The sequence below is a fragment of the Protopterus annectens genome, chromosome 1.part2 (assembly GCF_019279795.1).
Source record: "Protopterus annectens isolate FY-2018-M chromosome 1.part2, PAN1.0, whole genome shotgun sequence".
NCBI classification, from domain to species: Eukaryota; Metazoa; Chordata; order Ceratodontiformes; family Protopteridae; genus Protopterus; species Protopterus annectens.
Window position 1 is genome coordinate 287,783,451 of NC_056727.1, and position 19,279 is coordinate 287,802,729.

General features: G+C 43.4%; 1 protein-coding gene across 1 annotated transcript in view; it reads left to right on the forward strand.

Moving 5' to 3' along the window:
* Positions 1-19,279, forward strand: part of KIF16B (kinesin family member 16B) — a 3,706,250-nt gene that overhangs the window by 548,276 nt on the left and 3,138,695 nt on the right. The gene's annotated exons all lie outside the window — the stretch shown is intronic.

A 19,279-nucleotide genomic window follows, 5' to 3' on the forward strand; every position in this document is an offset into this window, starting at 1 on the left:
GGGTACTAAAGCTTTACCTTCCCGAAGGTATACATGCATTGCATGACTTCAGCTCATGTGCACTGGGGAATAAAGGTGGGCATACACACAAATTTCTCAGACTGTTTCTCCACCAGCCTGAGTGCAGATCGCGCATCCTTTGGACTGATCCACTTTGGTTGTTGGCAGCATTGCTTTGCTTATTTCTTGTTAAATAAGTGCCCTCTTAGTTAGGCTTCCTTTCTTACTTCTTAGACTGTGTTTTAAATTTTCAAATGTTAGCTAGGATGGGTAAGTAGGAGTGTGGTAGGCAGATTCTGCACAAGGACTTGCACACTAAGCGCCTTTTTTGCCTAGGCCCTGGAGCACAACTACAGACCCTGCTCCATCTGTCAGTCATTTGTTTGTCAGTCATTTGTTCCTAAATCCCTCAGATCGAGACTTTCTACATTAATACCTTCCTTTAAACTCAGTGATTGAAACCCTTAGCTCAGTCCAAGATGGTGGATTCCCCTGCGTCCTACATTGCCGCCCCAAGAAAAAATTCAGGAGACCCCGACACGGTTTGAAGTCCAACAGCTCTGACTCAAGCTGTACCAACTGATGTGGACGAACCTGCAGTACATCCGATTACATCTGATGTGTCCTCTACTGAAATCCCGCCACAGGCCAGTATGGCCAATGAGGCCTTGTGGACTCAGAGACCTCAGATGAACCACACCTTATTATTCCAGAGGGCCTGCATAGAATCCCCACAGATCCTTGGTACGCTTATTGAAATTTGACAAGCCTCTGAATGCCTGAGACTTGTACAGGTGGACGTCACCCCCAAAAAGAAAAAAAACAGAAAACTAAGCATGTGATGTCCCCTACAGTTTCTGAAGAAAAATAATTGACTTCTCTTAAGGCTTATTTAAAGCTTTTGTGACCCAACTACCTCAAACCATTCCACAAAGTATTATTTAGACTCTTCCTCCTTTGAGAGGTGTCCAGAACCAGACTGTGATCATTCACTTGATTACTCTTCATATCTGCACTCTCTACAACAGCGCTCGTCAGATGAAAGGGACTTCTTCTCTCCTGATTCTTCCTTGGAAGAGGCCTCCTTTTGAGAAATAGTTCAGCACATGATGAGGCACTTTGGCAGTCAAAACATATCTCTTTTGATGCAAATGATGTACTACAGCCTTCTGGAGATGGGCACACAGGACCATTCACCAGTCCTCCAGTACTCGAGGCACATCAGGACAACTTTCAGTCTACTTCAACACCTGATTCTCAGCTCCTAAAAGACCAGACAAAAGTTTCCCGATGAGTTAAAATACCGGTATAAAATTCCTGTGGTTGATCCTGCTGCAGTCTGTCTTGCCTCAGATGATGAGGTATCAAGGCTCCTTCTCTCTTCTTGTACCTTCCCATCAAACAAAGACAGCAGGGCCATGGATAGGTGGGGTAAGAAAGTCTACACCTCTTCTGCTTTAGCTTTCAAAGCTGTTAACTGTCAGACACAGACGACTGAATAGCTACTGTCTGTGCTACAGTCTGTGCATAAGGTCATGACAGACTCTTAGTTAGCAGATTCTAAACAGCAAATGCAGACCCTTCCATCCTAGGCTACACAAATAGCCAGACACCGCATTAAATGCAGCTGTGATGTGGTGGGTACTACATCCAGAGCTGCTGCTACAGGCTCAGTGATCAGACAGTATGCATGGCTATGGGGTCAGCCCATTCTTGAGGACTTCAAATCTAAAAACTTAGATTCCCCTTTGGACAAGAAACTGTTGTTTTGGACCATAGGCTGCCAGTCTTTTCAAAGCTACAGTAACAAGGCACGACTGTGAAAGACTGCAGGCAGATTTATTTATTTAGAGTCCCAAGATAACACAGGAATTACCCAGCTAGATCTACTTCCTTTGCTAATGGGGACCCTAGACTCTCTCCCAAACAAAGAAAAACTGCAAAGAAAAGACTTTCTGACAAACCACAGAGAGAATCCTATTCAGGGAGACCTCCTTTTGGAAGCAAAATTCTGTGACTATCTTCCACTTCTCCCCTCTGTCCTTCTACTCCTTTTCCAAAAGACCCATTCCCCCCACCCCCTTCTGGGAAGCGGTAACTAAGTAATTATGGACAAATGGGTCCTGACTGTTATCAAAGAAGACTATACTATGTCATGAGAAGGTATCTCTTCTATAACTGGACTTCTTCCACCGCTCAAGCAGCTTCCTTTGCATGGTTCCATTCTTCAGGACTTACTAGCACAGGGCACCATAGAAAAAATACTTTTGTCCTTCATAGGAAAAGGTTTTATTTAAGAATCGTTCTTGTACCAAAGAAGGAATGACAATGGAAGCCCATCCTGGATCTATTCCAGATAAATACCTACTTTCAAAATGCTATCTCTTCATACCCTCTTGCCTTTCATTCTGCCTCAGGCCTTTCCTAGATCTCAAGGATTCCTATCTTCAGATCCCATTTGTCCTTCTTGCAGGACGTTCCTCAAGTTCTTCTCTGGCTTATCACATTTTCAGTTTACCACTTTGTTCTTTGGTCGTTCTACAGCTTCAAGAGTCTGCAAAGTGTCTAATCCCAGTGGTGGCTTTCTGCTGGACTCTGGGAATTTAGATTTTCCCTACCTGGATATGGATTTTAAAATGTATGATTTTTGTGTTGTTGAAAAACCTAGAGTTGGGGTGTTATTTGGCATCCCAAAAATTCATAAGGATTTGGTTAAACCCCCCTTTTAGACCCATTGTTTCTTCACCACATTCCATAACAGAAGGAATTGCTTTAGTTGTTGATGCTCTTTTAAGTCCCTTAGTACAGAATTGTTAGTCCTATTTAAAAGATTCTTGGGACTTTTTAAACAAACTTAGAATATTTTCTGAATTAGTTGATTTAAACTCGGTTGAGCATGTAATGTTTTCTATTAATGTTGTGTCTTTGTTTACTTGTATCCCCCATGAAGAGGGAGTTGAGGCAGTCCGTAGTTTTTTAACTATACATTCTAAAATGAAAGCAGGAACTATCTCTTTAGTATGTAGTTTGGTAGATATTATCTTAAACAACAATTTTTTTTCTTTTTAATGACACACATTACAAGCAAAAAAGAGGGGTTGCCACGGGGTCAGCAGCTACTCCTGCTTATGCCAATACAGTCATGGCTTGGTGGGAAGCTAATGTTTTGGCTGAAACTGGGAAACATTGTAAAATACTTTTTTACTCTAGGTTTGTTGATGACCTTTTTTTCATCATCCAGGGTGCACCAGATGTGGTGGATTCATTTTTGATAGATGTTAACAAGTCCTCTGAATTTTAAAAATTTGTACTTAGTGAAGGAGACCATTTGGTTAACTTTTTGGATGTTACACTCTGGTGGGACAACATGGAAAACAGGTTTCAGAGTAGGATTTTTCAGAAAAAAAACATTTACTAATGGTTACTTGCATTACAGTAGTAACCACCCCAAACATGTTAAGAAAAATATCCCTAAGGGACAATACATTAGAGCTTGTCATATGACTATGAAGGACAGTGATTTATTAAAATAATTTGAACTTATTTCAACAATGTTTGTCAACAGGGGATACGACGACATTTTTTTGAACAGTTTGAGTTCAGATATTCTTAACAAACGAGACTTGTTTTACTCAGCACTATTGAGGGCACCTTTAATTAACATTAGGGAAACCGGTGATAAAAACATCTTTAATAGTGTTTTTTTTGGTGCTGTTTGTTCACTTGACATGACTGTTGATTGTTTTGGCATTAAGAATTTACTGGAAAAAAATTGGTGTATTTTAAAAGGTAACTCAGATTTATTTAAGATACTGGGGGACCGACCTAAATTTGTTTTCAGGAATCATTTTAATTTTAAAAGGTTACTAGAAAATGTTAATTTGGGTAACAATGTTAACTGATATTTAACACACAGAAAAGGTATGTTCAAATGTGAACAATGCAATTTTTGTAGGTACATTTCTGAAGGGCCTTACATTATGTTAGAACGTTTGAACATGACATTTGAGGTCCCGGGTTTTGTCAACTGTTTAACAAGGGGGGTAGTGTACATTAGTTTGTGCAGTGGTTGTCTGGCGTTTTACGTTGGTATGACCACTCGCACTTTGAAAGAATGTATGAGGGAACATCTTTACAGCATTAAGGTTAAGGATTCCAAAAATGCCTTATATAGACATTCTTTGGAATGTGTGAAGTTTAAGAAATTTCTTTTTTCTATTTTAGAAGTTGGTCAAATGGATCTGAGGGGGTGGGGATTTTAAAAACTATCTCGAACAAAAAGAGACCATTTGGCAGATCAAACTTAGTGATGACAGGAAGTCTGGTTTAAACGAGGCTATCAACATCAAATGGTTCTTAAAATACAGAAAATTAAATTTAAACAAACATTTGGATTTTATTACTTATTTTGATTAAGATATCAATCTTTTTTGTGTTTTATACACATTTTTTCTTATGTTTTTTAAGGTTTGTCTTTTTAAATGATTTTTTATTGAGCAATTTGTGTTAATTATTTGCTTGGTTTGGCTATTTAATTCCTTGTTTTTACAAGTGGATTTTGTATTCTGATGAAGTCTCTTGACGAAAGCGTTGAATAAAGTGTGGTGCGCTAATCAGCTTGTATTTCTTTTGCCTCGATCACTGGTTCCTGATTTCGGTTACTTGTTTTTTGGTGTTTACCTGAATAACTTATTGATTCAGATGGTACCCATTCCTTCTGTTCTGTTTGCGTTAATGGATGTGCATGTTGCTGCCTACAATTTTCTTTATAGTAAGCCAGCTGCCACCAAAAAGGCAGATAGGATGTATAAAGTTCCTCAGTCTTTTACATTTGTATACATTATTCCTGATCCTGACCCAGCAGCTATAACCTTAGTTGTTTCCATTGCTGCTAAGCACTTAGTTAATTCCAATCCTACTCTTTCTAACAAAGATTGGAAAATTATTGATGCGTATGGGAAAGTGGTATTCTTCTGCAACTTTGATTTTCAGAAATTTGAATTGTCATGCTGTTATATTAAAGTTTGTTCTTACAAATTGTGAACATATGAGGAATGGAGAAATGTGCTATCTGCTTTTTTTTTTCTTCTGAAAGAAAATCTGTTTTAAATAATTTTAAATAACTTAGTTTCAGCTATGCCATATGTCACTATCTATTGTTTGCAGTGGGTTGTACTAGTATTGGCTCTTCTTCTTGGACTGTGGCCATTGGTACTGTTTAAGATGAATTGCATAGCTTCATTCTCAGAACCTCCCTGATAATGATAAAAATGAGATTTTAAATTCAGGATAGAGATTGTGTTCAGCCCATCTACTGCAGAGGTGATCTTTTATCCAAGATATGGAGAGGTGTGGGACTGAGTGACTAGCTTTTCAAAAAAAAAAAAATAATGGCCCCATAGTCTTGTAGTGTAGTTCACATTTATAGGTTTGTAGGTTCACAGGAGGTTACTAGGCTATTGGCCCTAGAGCCTTTATAAGCCCAGCCATGTTAATCCCCTATATCCCCATTTGTTCTTTCTGGGTAGTTCACAGAACAAATTTATGAACATACGATCATAGCCAGGTCTGTGATCAACACTGGCTACCCTGTCCATGAGGGACATGGGTGCCACTCCAGGGATGAATTTATGGTCTCCCATCCAATTATCAAGGTTGGTCAGTGAGGAGCTGTATTTTACTTGAATAGGAAGCCTATTCCAGAGAAGCGGCAATCTGAGAGATAGGTCACTCTCTCCAGCATGTTCTGTTAACGTCACAAGCTACGTTGAGATGTCTAGAGTGAGTGACTCTTGTGCCATTTGACTTGCATATGTCTAGCATATGTCTAGCATTTCCATTAAAGCAGGGTTGGGAATTGACCTATAGGCCAAGCACGAGTCACCTGTCAGCAGCCTATAAGATAGAGTAAAGCGACAAGGCTTTCAGCCTGTCCGTGTAGGTCATGTTTTGAGGTCCCTGTATTTTCTTAGTGAGAAACCTCTTGAGGTCTCTCCAGCTGCTGCAGGTGTCTATTGAGGTACATTCAAAAGGGTTCATTATACTGTATTAGTGGTCTGATGAGGGTCAAGTACAGTGAAGTTATAACATCCCTTGACCTGGATGCTATGCCTTTGCTTATGAGGTGCACTGCTTAGAAGGCTTTCCTTACAACTGTGGAAACTTGGTGGTCAAAGTTCAGATTGTTGTCAGTCTGTGTTCCCAAGTCTTGTACCACTAGGTTGGAACTCGGGGGGGGGGGGGGGTCAGTCAGTATTGTAATTTGTAGGGAATTCCATTTTGCCAAAGGGAATAATAATGCATTTTTTGCATTTAGTTTTAGACCACGGCTTTGGCACTCATCATTTGTTTGTGTTAGCCATTGTTGTACTAGGTTGACATCTTTGGGGGACTCTGTGATTGCTCCCAGTTTTCTGTCATCAGTGAACTTGGTGAGCCAAAGTCTGTCTACTTTGGCTTGGAATTCTGAGAAATAGATGCCAAATAGTAAGGGGACCAGCACAGACCCCTGTGGGACTCCACTGGTGACAAGTCTTTTGGAGGAGGTGGAGTCACCAATTTTGATAGTGTGTGTTCTGTTGGTGAACTAGTTGGCTACCCATCTAGTAATGTAAGGGTTAATCCCTATCTGGGAGAGTTTCTCAATGATGCCAGAGTGGGGAATTGTGTTGCTAACCTTGGCAAGGTTGAGATAGGCTGTCTGCATTTTCTTACCTTCGTCAACAGCTTTGGTGACATTCTCAAAGAAGTCCACCAGGTTTAATAAGCACGATCTACCCTTAACAAAGCCAAACTGGGTTGAGTCCAGGTTTTGGAGGTCACCTATATCCTTGTTGTTAAGGTTCATGACAATTCTTTCCACGGCATTGCAAATGAGGCTAGTTGGACTTGTGGATCTATAGTTCCCAGGATCAGTTGATGCCCCCCCCCTTTTGTGCAGAAGATTACTGTTGCTGTTCTCTATTCTGCAGGAACATAGCCAGTTCTCATGCTATGATTAAAGAGAACATCAAGTGGGTCTGCTTGGTCTTGTTTTAGATTGTTTAGTAAACAACCTGGGATATTATTTGTTCCCATTGAGGCCATGTTTTTGACCTTGGCGAGTGCAGAAATGACCTATTCTCTAGAGATAATAGGCAGAGGGCTGGTGTCTGGTATGCTTTGGGAATATGGTAGGTGAGGATAGGTGAGTGAAGTTTGCTCTGAATCTGTCATCTAGCAGGTTGGTGACATCTTCTGGTGTAGTATGAGAAGAGCCCATCTATAACTAGTTCGCCACATAGCTGAGCATTCCCTTTTAGACTTCAGATGTAGTTAAAGAATGCCTTATGATTATCCCTGGCTAGGGATGCTGTTTTAGTTTGATAATTTGCTTTAGACTACTTTATAAGATTTCTGATTTTCTTATTTAGACTTAGGAGGGAACTCTTTCTCTGCAGAGTGATATCCCTCTTGCTTTGGGCAACAGCTTCTTCTTTTTGTTGTATAATCTGTTTACATAGTCCACCATGGTGTCTTGATTTTACAGTTTACCTTCGTTTTTACCTGTTTTTGATCCAGTCAGGTACAGCAGAGTTTATGCGGTCACTTAAGTGTTTGTACAGGGCACTGGCATACACTTCTGCGTAGTGATTATCGACGTCTGCAATTGTGGGTGGTATGAAGCTTTTTATACCATCACATAGTAGGCTGTAGTTAGCTTTGGTAGTTTTTTATAATTTTTGTTCCTTTAAGGGTGTGAGTTCCAGTAATAGCTCCAGGAGACTGATTTGTGGTCTGACCTAACCATGGAGGGCAATACGCATGGGGAAGTACAGTGACCTCCCCCCACGTTGGTGAGTACTATGTCCAGAACATTAAAGCCCCTAGTGGGGGTACAGACTATCTGTTCCAGAGCATTTGTGTTATCAAAGTCCAGGAACCTCTGGGCGAGCGTGTTTTTGCTCGTGTATGTCCCCAGTTTATGGGAGAGTAGTTGAAATCTCCTGTGACTAAGGTGTTGAGCTGTATGGTGAGGGATTCCAGTAAACTGAGGTGGATTGTGTGCTTATCCTGGTTCATGGTGGGGGATCTGTAGCTTGCAATGATGTGGTATGATACTTTCCCAGTAGTTAGATATGGAGTAGTTCTACAGATTCATACTGTTTGACCAGATGTTCATCGTGCCATACTGCTGCAGTCATTACACTAGGGTTATCCTGCTGTCAGGCAGGTCCTCGGTCGGCCGAATTCCAAAGTCTTGGTCCGGCGTCGGTTGTCGCTTCTTCCCTGACATCAGAGCGGCAGGGGTATAAAAGAGGCAGCCAACACCATTTTCTTCAGTCTTTCTTGCCGCACGGTGCCCGAAGCAGAAGCAGTTTGCAAGTGCCGGTCGGCTAGCTCCTGAGATTTCCGAAAAGGATTTCAGCCGAAGTCTTCCCTAAAGCTAAGTACCCCGTTGGGGAAACTTTTCTTGCCTCAGACCGATGTCAGACAAAGTTAATAATTGCATTTCTTGTGGGAAGCAAATACCGCATAAAGATTTCCACTCATACTGTATTCCTTGCCTAGGCCCAGACCACGACGTCTCGGGCTGCCGCTTTTGTGCTAGGTTCAATAAACGCACTATAAATCGTCGGGCGGAGTTCACCCTTCATTATTTTGGCAAAAAATTTAACTACAGCATGTCGTCGGATATTCCGACACCAGGCTTAATGAAAAAACGCAAAGATAAAGATAGGCATCCGAGGCCCAAACTGGATACCGAGACCACGCTTAGGCCTGCCGCCGGATCTCCGGTTCTCAGTGAGGCACCTTTGCAGCCCCTGACTACCGCTGAATCTATTTTACCAGCGACCTCTCAATCTGAAGTTGCAGGCCCTCCGGAGCCGATTACCTCTCTAGACACCGACGCCACTCTTGGTGGGGAACCAGAAAATTTAGCTAGACCTTCAGTTTCTGAAGGCGTTTTCAAGCCCACTTCTATTACCATTAAATCTTACTCAAAAGCTAAAGCCCCTATGAAAATTAGGAAACAGGGTCCTCAGACCCCCTCTCAGCAACCCATGCCTAAAAAGCAGATGCTCAAGATGGCTGAGGATTTAATTACTCTTATCAGGGGTTCTCAGCCCCCCTTAGAAAAAAGACTCTGGTTGGAGGATGACTACCCTCCCTCAGATCAAGCTTCCATTACCTCAGGTTTTTCTGAGGACCAGGATTACTCCTATTCTCTCTATGAAGACTCTGATGCAGAGGAATCAATTCCCTCGGTTTCCCCCCCAGAGGACTATTCTTTCGGGGAAACCTTGCATACCTTGAGGGAACACTTCCACTGGGAAGGACAGGATTACTCAGATTCTAACAGAAAGCTCCGGGAGTTTCTCCTTCTTCCTCAGCACAGGCCCCTTGCTATTCCTCCGGTTTTAGATATTTTGGATGATGTTTTTGCAGACGCCAGTCTGAATCCAGACTCCTTGCCTCCTGCCCCAGTTAAACCAGACAGATACTACCGGGTCCCTGATACCCACCAGTTTTTATATAAAAGCCCTGCTGCTGACCCGGAAACCATTTCACAGGGTCCTAAGGGGATTAAGGCCTCTACTGCAAAAAATCCTTTACCTTCTGAAAGAGATTCCAGAGCATTAGAAAGATGGGGGAAGAAGGTGTATACTTCTGCCACTTTAGCCATGAGGGCATTAAACTGCCAATTTCACATGCTAAAATACCAGCAGTTTTTGATCTCCCAATTGAAACTTAAGATGACACAAACAGATCAACCAGATTTAAAAGAGATGCAGAATTTATTGCATGGAGCAGAACAAGTGGGAAAACATACTTTACAGTGTGGTTTTGATTAATTGGAGGCCTCATGTAGAGCAGCTGTCACTGGCTCTGTGATATGTAGACATGCTTGGCTAAAAGAGCAAACCTTACCAGATCATATAAAAGCAAAGTTATTGGATGCACCATTGCAAAAGGATGTATTATTTGGTGTCAAAGCAGAGGAGGTTTTAAAGAAAATGGAAGAAAAGGCAAAATCTATGCAAACAGTTAAAGATTTCTTGCAGGTACAACCTCCTCACTTCAGCAGAAGCTGGCCATCAAAAAACTGGTCCTTTCCAACCACTGACAGACCCCAAAGGGGTAGGTACAGACGCCCCAGGGGCAGAGGACAACCCCAAGGTTCTTACAGACCTAGACAATGGCAAACAACAACTCCAAGAGGTGGAGAAGAAAGGCCTCAACCATTCAGGAAGCAAGCTCAATGACTTCCCCCTACGCCTGCCAAACAAACATTAAATGGCAGCACCTTTGGGCGGGAAACTGGCCTTATTTTCAGACAATTGGCACATTATTACACAGGACAAATGGATTCTGGACATCCTAAACAGAGGCTACAGATTCCACTTTCATACCCTTCCAAAAATGAAAGGCATGCCAAACCTGCCACAAAATCAATGGGCAGAGGCACAAAAACAAATTTCCGCTCTCATGGATATGAAAGCAATTTATTATTTTATTTATTTATTTGCATTTGTTTAACCAGGATAGTCCATTGGGCTCAAGAACACGTTTTCAATGGAGTCCTGGGGAGAAAAGCTCCACATACATATTTAACAGAGAATGAGGATATACATAGACATTACATGGGGTTCAACATGAGAAAAGTAACAAGTACAGGGGAAATACATATACATTTGCTGGGGTAAAACAGTACAATGTACGTAATAAATCGTGCAGAAAACAGCTGAAACAAGGCAATAAGAGTTGCACCAAATTAAAAAAACAAAAATATGCTGCCTGGTGTTCGTATAGTCAGAGTAGTCAGAGCTGAAAGAGTTACAAGATGAAATAATAGGTTATGAAGGGTGAGAGCAGGAGCATTGCCATGAGGAAGATAGATAAGAGTGGAGTGATTTTTTGAAGGATGGGAGGCTTGTGATAGTACGAATAGAGGGAGGAAGGGAGTTCCATGAGCGTGCTAAGGTACCTACAAAAGAACAAGATCAAGGTTTTTATTCAAGACTATTTCTGATACCAAGGAAGGACAAAGACTGGAGACCCATCTTAGACCTATCTATCCTGAACACGTACTTAGAGGTACCAAAATTCAAGATGCTCACATTACAGCAGCTTCTTCCCATGTTGGGCAAGGAGTCTTGGCTGGTAACGTTGGACCTCAAGGAGGCATACCTGCATGTCCCTATCAGACAAGATTGCAGAAGATACCTCAGATTTCTTGCGGGTACAACGCATTATCAATTCTCTGCATTGCCCTTTGGCTTATCTACTGCGCCCAGAGTATTTACGAAATGCCTGGCATCAGTAATTGCATTTTGCAGACAACAAGGAATACAAATCTACCCATATCTGGACGACTGCCTGATCCAAGCGGACAGCAAGGACATTCTACTACAGCATTTGGCGTTTGTAATAAAAATGTTAAATTGCCTAGGGTACACAGTAAACAAAAAGAAATCAAAACTGATATCCTCACAACAGATAATATTCCTGGGTGCCAGCTTAGATGCAACGGCCCAGATGGTTTATCTCATGCCAGACAAGCAAAGGCAACTGTCTCAATACTTCAGAAAAATGACAACTTTAACCCAGCTTACTGCAAGGAAAATCCTGCAGGCTTTGGGGCTCATGGCATCCTGCATTCTACTAATACCATTTGCAAAGCTGCATATGAGGAAACTACAATGGTACCTGAAAAACTTATGGTCTCAACACAAACACAGCCTGGAAACAATTATACCACTCATTCCATGCCTTCAAAAGGAATTTTTGTGGTGGGCTCAAACATGCCAAACAAACACGGGTCTCCCTTTCTGCATACCTCAAGCAAATCAAACCATCACAACAGATGCTTCAGACTACACCTGGGGAGCACACATGGCAGGTCAGTGCATTCAAGGAAGATGGTCTCAAAAACACATGCACCTTCACATCAACCAAAAGGAGATGCTAGCAGTACAAAATGCTCTTACAGCCTTCAAGGACCTATTGCATCCAGGTCAACTATTAATAAGAACAGACAACACCACAGTTATGTGGTACATAAACAAACAGGGAGGCACACATTCCTACCCCCTGTGCAGACAGGCAATGACCCTGTGGAACACAGCATTGGCCTTACAAGTACAACTACAAGCGCAATTCCTGCCAGGAAAGGAAAACATTCTGGCAGACAAATTAAGCAGAAATATGACAGATCCTCACGAGTGGGAGTTACACCCTCAAGTATTCTCAATGATAGCATGGAAATGGGGACAGCCACACATAGATCTATTTGCCTCCCACAGCAATTACCAGCTGAAAAAATTCTGCACAAGGACCTATCATCCACAGGCCTGGAAAGTAGACGCTCTATCTTTCAGTTGGGCAACATTGACAACCTATGCCTTCCCACCTCTACTGACAAAAGTTTTACTAAAAGTCAGAGCAGAGAGGCCACAAATGATTCTCATTGCTCCGGACTGGCCTCGTCAGCACTGGTACCCGCTCCTAAAGAGCCTATCTCATTCACCACTTTGGATCCTACCTCAATTCCCACTCCTGTTGTCTCAGCAAAATTACAAGATCCTCCACAGTCAGCTCAGGACACTAAATCTAGCTGCATGGAAAATACCTTAACTTATCAATCTACACTCCTCTCAAAGGAGGTCCAGAATGTCATCTTGGAGGCCAGGAGACCCAGTACCAGAAAAAACTTACTCGGGCAAATGGAAGCGATTTTGTGCATGGAACCAAGCAAAAGGCCTAAATCCTTGGATATTAAATATACCTCAGATTCTACAGTACCTAGCTGACATGTTACAGTGGCCTTTCCTTCTCATCCATCAAAATCCACGCCTCAGCTATTTCAGCACAATACAATACGGATCCTCCCTTATTTTCACATCCTTTACTAAGACAGTTCCTCAGAGGGGCAAAAAATATAAGGCCCCCACGAAATCCACCAGCTCCAGCTTGGGACCTTAACTTCGTACTGGAAAAATTGACATTACCTCCTTTCGAACCTGCCTCCTCAGCAGAACTGCAATACTTGTCATGGAAAACAGCTCTGCTTTTGGCTATTGCATCAGCACGCAGGGTTTCGGAGCTACAGGCCCTTTTGGCAGTGCAGCCTTTCCTCATTTTCCATCAGAACAGAGTCTCTTTACGTACCAACCCTACCTTCATGCCAAAGGTAGTATCCAGTGTGGCTTTGAATCAGGCTATCCATTTACCTACCTTTTATCCAAACCCCCAGAATAAAGGGGAGAGACTACTTCACTCCTTGGACATTCACAGACAACTTCGATACTATTTGGACAGGACAAAGTCATTCAGAAAATCTGAACAACTTTTTGTGTCTTATGCTGTTGGTGTTCAAGGAAAGGCTATTTCCAAACAGACTATTTCAAAATGGATAGCCCACTGCATCCGCTTTTGCTATTCATTTCATGGGAAAACAGTGCCAGGATACATCAGATCACACTCCACCAGGGCAACAGCTACCTCAGCAGCATATCTCAGGGGGGTCTCAACCAAGGACATTTTGGAAGCAGCTACTTGAGTTCAGTGCACACTTTTACCAAGCACTACCACCTGTCACTATACTCTAAATCTAGAGCGGGTTTTGCCACCGCAGTCCTGCAGGGCATTCTAGCCCCTCCTAATTCAGCCTAATACCAGCCACCCTTCCATAGCTTTGGGATTCACCCAAGTGTAATGACTGCAGCAGTATGGCACGATGAACATAGTACAGTTTTGTACCTACCATAAATGTAGATGTTCGAGTGCACATACTGCTGCAGTCCAGGTTTCCCTCCCTCCATCCCCTCTCAGGACAGGGCTTATGACAAACACCTCTAGCATACATCCAACTTGGGGTACTCTTATATGGTGTATTTGCTTACAACTACTGATTGGTTTTATCTACTTATGTAAGTTTGCATAACATCATGTATTGCCTGCCTATTTGGGGGCACCTGACATCTGGGGCAAGAAAAACTGAAGAAAATGGCGTTGGCTGCCTATTTTATACCCCTGCCGCTCTGACGTCAGGGAAGAAGCAACGACAACAGACGCCGGACCAAGACTTTGGAATTCGGCCGACCGAGGACCCGCTTGACGGCAGGATAACCCTAGTGTAATGACTGCAGCAGTATGTGCACTCGAACATCTACATTTATGGTAGGTACAAAACTGTACTTTCAAAGTGTATTTGGTTTTAATGAAGATGGATACACCTCCACCTTTGGTTCCTTCATGCTCATTTTGAGGTCTGAAAGTGTGGAAGCATTGTAGCCTTGCATGGTCGGGGTGCTCTCAACAGCCTTGAACCATGTCTCGGTAACTGTACAGATGTCAGCATCCTTTAAGGTGATGAGTGCTTCCAGGGAATGCAGTTTCATTTTAAACTCTCTTGGCAGTAAGCAACATGACCCTGTGTTTGTCTTAATTAGATTTTGTTTAGTTGGAAAATGTGTTGGTTTGACATTGCCTAAAAAGATACTAAGGGGGAGGTAAGGGCCTTTGCCAGTATCCAAGAGCCTGGGGGGACAGGTGCTCAGACCATCTCTAGCAAAGCAGTCAGGTCTGTCTACCATATCCTCCCAGGCTGACAGATATTGGATCCCCCTGGACTGACGCCGGAAGCTGAGACAGTTGTTGAAGTCGGTCATTATTAGTTTATATTGTGGCATCATCCTCGCTGAGGGTAGAATACTGGTTACGGCTAGGGACATACATGTCTGGACACATAATCAGAGAGTTTTATCATGTCTGTCTTCATATAGCCCAGAGAGGCAAGTCTCAGGTCATTCACTCCAACTGTACTTGTTGTCCTCTCCTGTTCAGCTGGTGAATCTGGGAATCTTGAGGCAATGTTACAATTGCCTCATGTACACAGACAACCCTCTCCTCCTCCCAACAAATACAAATATATGTGAGAGATGCAACTATATAGCCAAACTGGAGGCTGAGCTCTCTCAACTCAGTACTGGCAAAACCAGTCAGGAGGAGAAGGTAACCATGCACACCACAAACCCAGTCTCTCACAGACCTATCACAACTGCAAACCAAACACATAACCACACAAAAACATACTCGGAGGATCTAATTAAAAATCTACCAAAACAACAGAGGCCTCCAAAGCAGACACCCAAGCGACCACTACCTCAAGACATAGCACATGCAACACATAGTTCACAAAGTCAGTGTGCTAAACAGTCACAGCCCTTAAGGCCAAACAACATGCCAGATACACTTGTAATAGGTGACTCCATAGTCAGACACACTGACATCCCGCTCACCAGACTGAACAAGGAAAGGGTTACAGTAAGCTGTCTGTCGGGCGCTAGAATCCGCCACATAACACAAGCACTCAGGTCACTCCAAAGCAAGTACAAATATGACTCAGTCATTGTCCATGCCGGTGTAAATGACCTGAGACGTACCTCCCTGGACTACATGAAAAGAGACATAGAGGAGCTCTCTGATTATGTAGCCCAGGCCGGTATGACCCTGACCCTGAGCAGCATCTTACCCTCACCAAGAATGATGCCACAGTACAAAGACAAAATGATTAGCTTTAACAATTGGCTTAATTACTGGTGTCATTCTAAGGGGATCCAATGTCTGTCTGCTTGGAATGACATGCTTGACAAGCCACGCTGCTTCGCAAGGGATGGCTTGCACCTGTCACCTCTGGGCTTCCGGATATTGGCCAAGGCTCTTGCCACTCCCATAGTGCCTTTTTAAGGCAAGGCTCAAAAGACAAACCCACCTCCCTAGAAAACACAAGTGAAAAAAACTAAGGGTAATGCTGCTCAATGCCAGAAGTCTAAACCTCAAGATGCACGCTCTCGAAGCTCTCCTCAGTATGGAAAACATTGATGTCTGTGCAGTGACTGAAACCTGGTTCAAGGCTCCTGAGAGTACCCCAGCACTACCAGGTTATACCTCATATCATGCTTTCCGGGCCCAAAACTTGGACCGAACCACAAAAGGAGGGGGAGTATCCATATTCATCAAAGATACCCACACCTCCAGGTTAGTGGCAACACACGAAGCATCGGAGACCATCCAGGTGCAACTAACCATAGGCAAAACTGCCCTACAGTTTGTAGCATGCTACAGACCACCCTCTCAAACTCAGCAACCCCACACAGCCTTCCTGAAGACACTGGAGAGTATGAATGTCTCTCCAAATACCATCATATTGGGAGACTTCAACTACCCAAACATAGACTGGGAACATTACTCAAGCCCCAACACCCTAGCCCAAAGGTTCCTAGAATTCATAAACTCAAATGCGATGGAACAACTAGTCACCACTCCCACAAGAGGAGATAATATACTAGACCTGATCATCACAAACATGGGGACAAAATGCTCCACACCGGAAGTATACCCCTCATTGGTGAGATCTGACCATAAATTAATCTCACTGGAAATCCACATCCCGCCCCCACCCCCTGCACAAAAGACCACAGTGAAGAATTTCTCAAAAGCCGACTTTACACTTCTTAAAACTGAAGTGTTATCCTTCAAGGCCCCTGGGCCAGTGGAAACCACAACCCACACCGCTGAATCCTTTATAAATGCCTTCTACGGACATCTTCAAGAATGCATGGCTCATGCAATCCCTAATAAAACCAAGACCCATTCCCCCAAAGGCAAGCGCCCTGTCTGGTGGACCCCAGCCATTAACAAACTTTACAACAGGAGGAGGAAGCTACTACATGACAGAGCAAAATCCCTAAAAGGGAAGGCATCACTGATCAGTACTAGCAAAAAACTATGATCACTCATAAAATCATCCAAGGCCAACTTTGAGAGAAAAATCGCAAAAGACACAAAAGACAATCACAAGGCCTTCTTTAGCTATGTTAGAAACCTAGGTGGAAACTCCCAGATATGCTCAGAGTTAGTCCAGAATGACACAAAATACACTGAACCCACAGACATTGCCAACATTCTGACAGACAGGTTCAGTGCAAATTTCTCTGCCCCCTTCCCCCCAAAAGGAGAAATATCTATCCCAACAGAGTGTTGCCTCCCTAACATCTCAGATGCCCAGGTGAGAGCCGCCCTCTCCAAAGCTAAAAACACAGCATCAATGGGACCGGACGGTGTCCCGGGCTGCGTGCTACATGAACTCCAAGAGGAACTAAACCCGCACATAAGGCTGCTGTTTAATCTTAGCCTTACTACAGGATACATACCCAAAAAGTGGCGTACAGCAACAGTGGTCCCACTCCACAGAGGAGGTGCTTCTACGGACCCTGGAAATTACCGCCCCATAAGCTTGACGAGCCTGGTCTGCAAAGCTATGGAAAGGATCGTTATGGAACTCATAAACAAAGACATTGGGGACCTACAGACATTGGATCCTACCCAATTTGGCTTTGTCAAGGGCAGATCCTGCCTTTTGAACCTGGTTGACTTTTTTGAAACAGTCACTAAGGCCATTGATGAGGGTAAGGCAGTTCGCACAGCCTACCTTGACCTTGCAAAAGCCTTTGACACAATACCCCACTCGGGCATCATAGACAAACTCACCAGCTTAAAAGTAAACCCATATGTCACAAGATGGGTTACAAACTGGCTCAAGGACAGAACCCACAAGGTCAGAATTGCTGGAGCCATGTCAGACTCTAAGCCAGTCACAAGCGGTGTCCCACAGGGCTCAGTCCTGGGACCGCTCTTGTTCGGCATTTTTATTTTTCCGAGGTGCAAGCAAACATAGGAGGATTGTGGCTGACAAAGTTCGCAGATGACTGCAAACTGGGCGCCATAATTGATACTCCAGTGGACACTAGCATCCTTCAGAGAGGCCTCATAGAAATGGAGAATTGGTGCCAGAGCCATGGCCTTAAACTGAACGCCAAAAAATGTATAGTCATACCCTTTGGGAAAAATAAGGTACCCACAAATTACCACATAGGTGGTAATCCATTAAGTACGGAAGAGGTAATCGGGGACCTAGGGACCCAAGTTGACAGTAATCTCTCATTTGGCACTCACATTGCCAAGGTGGTTAGGAAGACCTTCTATATTGCCCACCTTATCATGAAGGGATTCACATCTAGATCAAGAGAGGTCATTGTACCCATGTACTCTTCTCTTATCAGACCCATAATTGAGTACAATGCCCCATTTGGGATGTATCTTACCCGACACCTGCAGCATTTGGAAAGACCCCAAAAGTTCCTCACCAAGAGGATAAAGGGTCTCAAACATATGTCATATGCTGCCCGGCTGAAGAAGCTCCAGCTCTATTCAGTCGCATACTGCCTACTCAGAGGTGATCTATGCCTGACGTACAAGGACATGTCCAATCCAGAATTAATGGACATGCTCCACCTCAGAAAATCCAAATCCATCAGAGCCACGAGAGCAAGAGATTTGAACCTCAACACAGAAATAAATAGGACATGCTGGAGGGACAGATTCATAACCCAGAGGCTCCCTATACTCGGGAACAGAATCCCAGTCCATGTTAGGCAGAGCCCCTCACTGATTCTCTTCAAGAGAAATCTTGACGAGTGGATGGGGGATCGTAGGTTTACCCCAGGGGTCATCTCTGTGTCACTACTGGATAGAAGCACAGTAAACTACACCCTATATGGGCGTAGTATGCTCATCCCAAGGGGTGGCGAAAGCCACACACTCTCTGGCTAGGCTTGTAAATGCCCTAGGGCAGATAGCCTAGTATAAACCTATGAATGACTTGAGTGTATGCATGATTTTTCAGATCCTGACACCTGATAGGTGGCTGATCGTGACCTTCTCCAGTCTGGTGAGGAGGACATCTGTGCGTTTCACTATGGAGTTGCCTGTGACAAGGATATTTGATTTGTTTTGCTTTAGGGGCTTATTTGTTGAGGCACAGGTCTGTGTCGATATATGTAGTGGTTTCTTTTTGTTTACTGGTGAGTTGTGGGTAGTGTGCATTTGGGAGGTCCTGTTCTTTTGGGTAGGCTTTTAATGAGTGTCTTGGCATATGTGGGTTTGTGTTTCTTGACCGTATTTTGTGTAAGAGGTGATGTTTGTCTGAGAGGTGAAGCGTGTGTGGTGACAACCTGATGTACTTCGTGTTTCACTGTTGCAGTCATCACACTTGGGTTATCCTTCCAGGGGTAGCTAGCCTGCCAGCTAGCATCTCTTTTTGGTTGATGTGCAGATGAATTTGGTTTGGGCTCCAATGGCCCTGAATGTACCTGCCGTCCAGGTGATGCATCTGTGGTTAGTGTCTGGGCAGCGTGGGGTTGAGAAAAGGGAAGTCCCTTGTTGTGGTTGCATG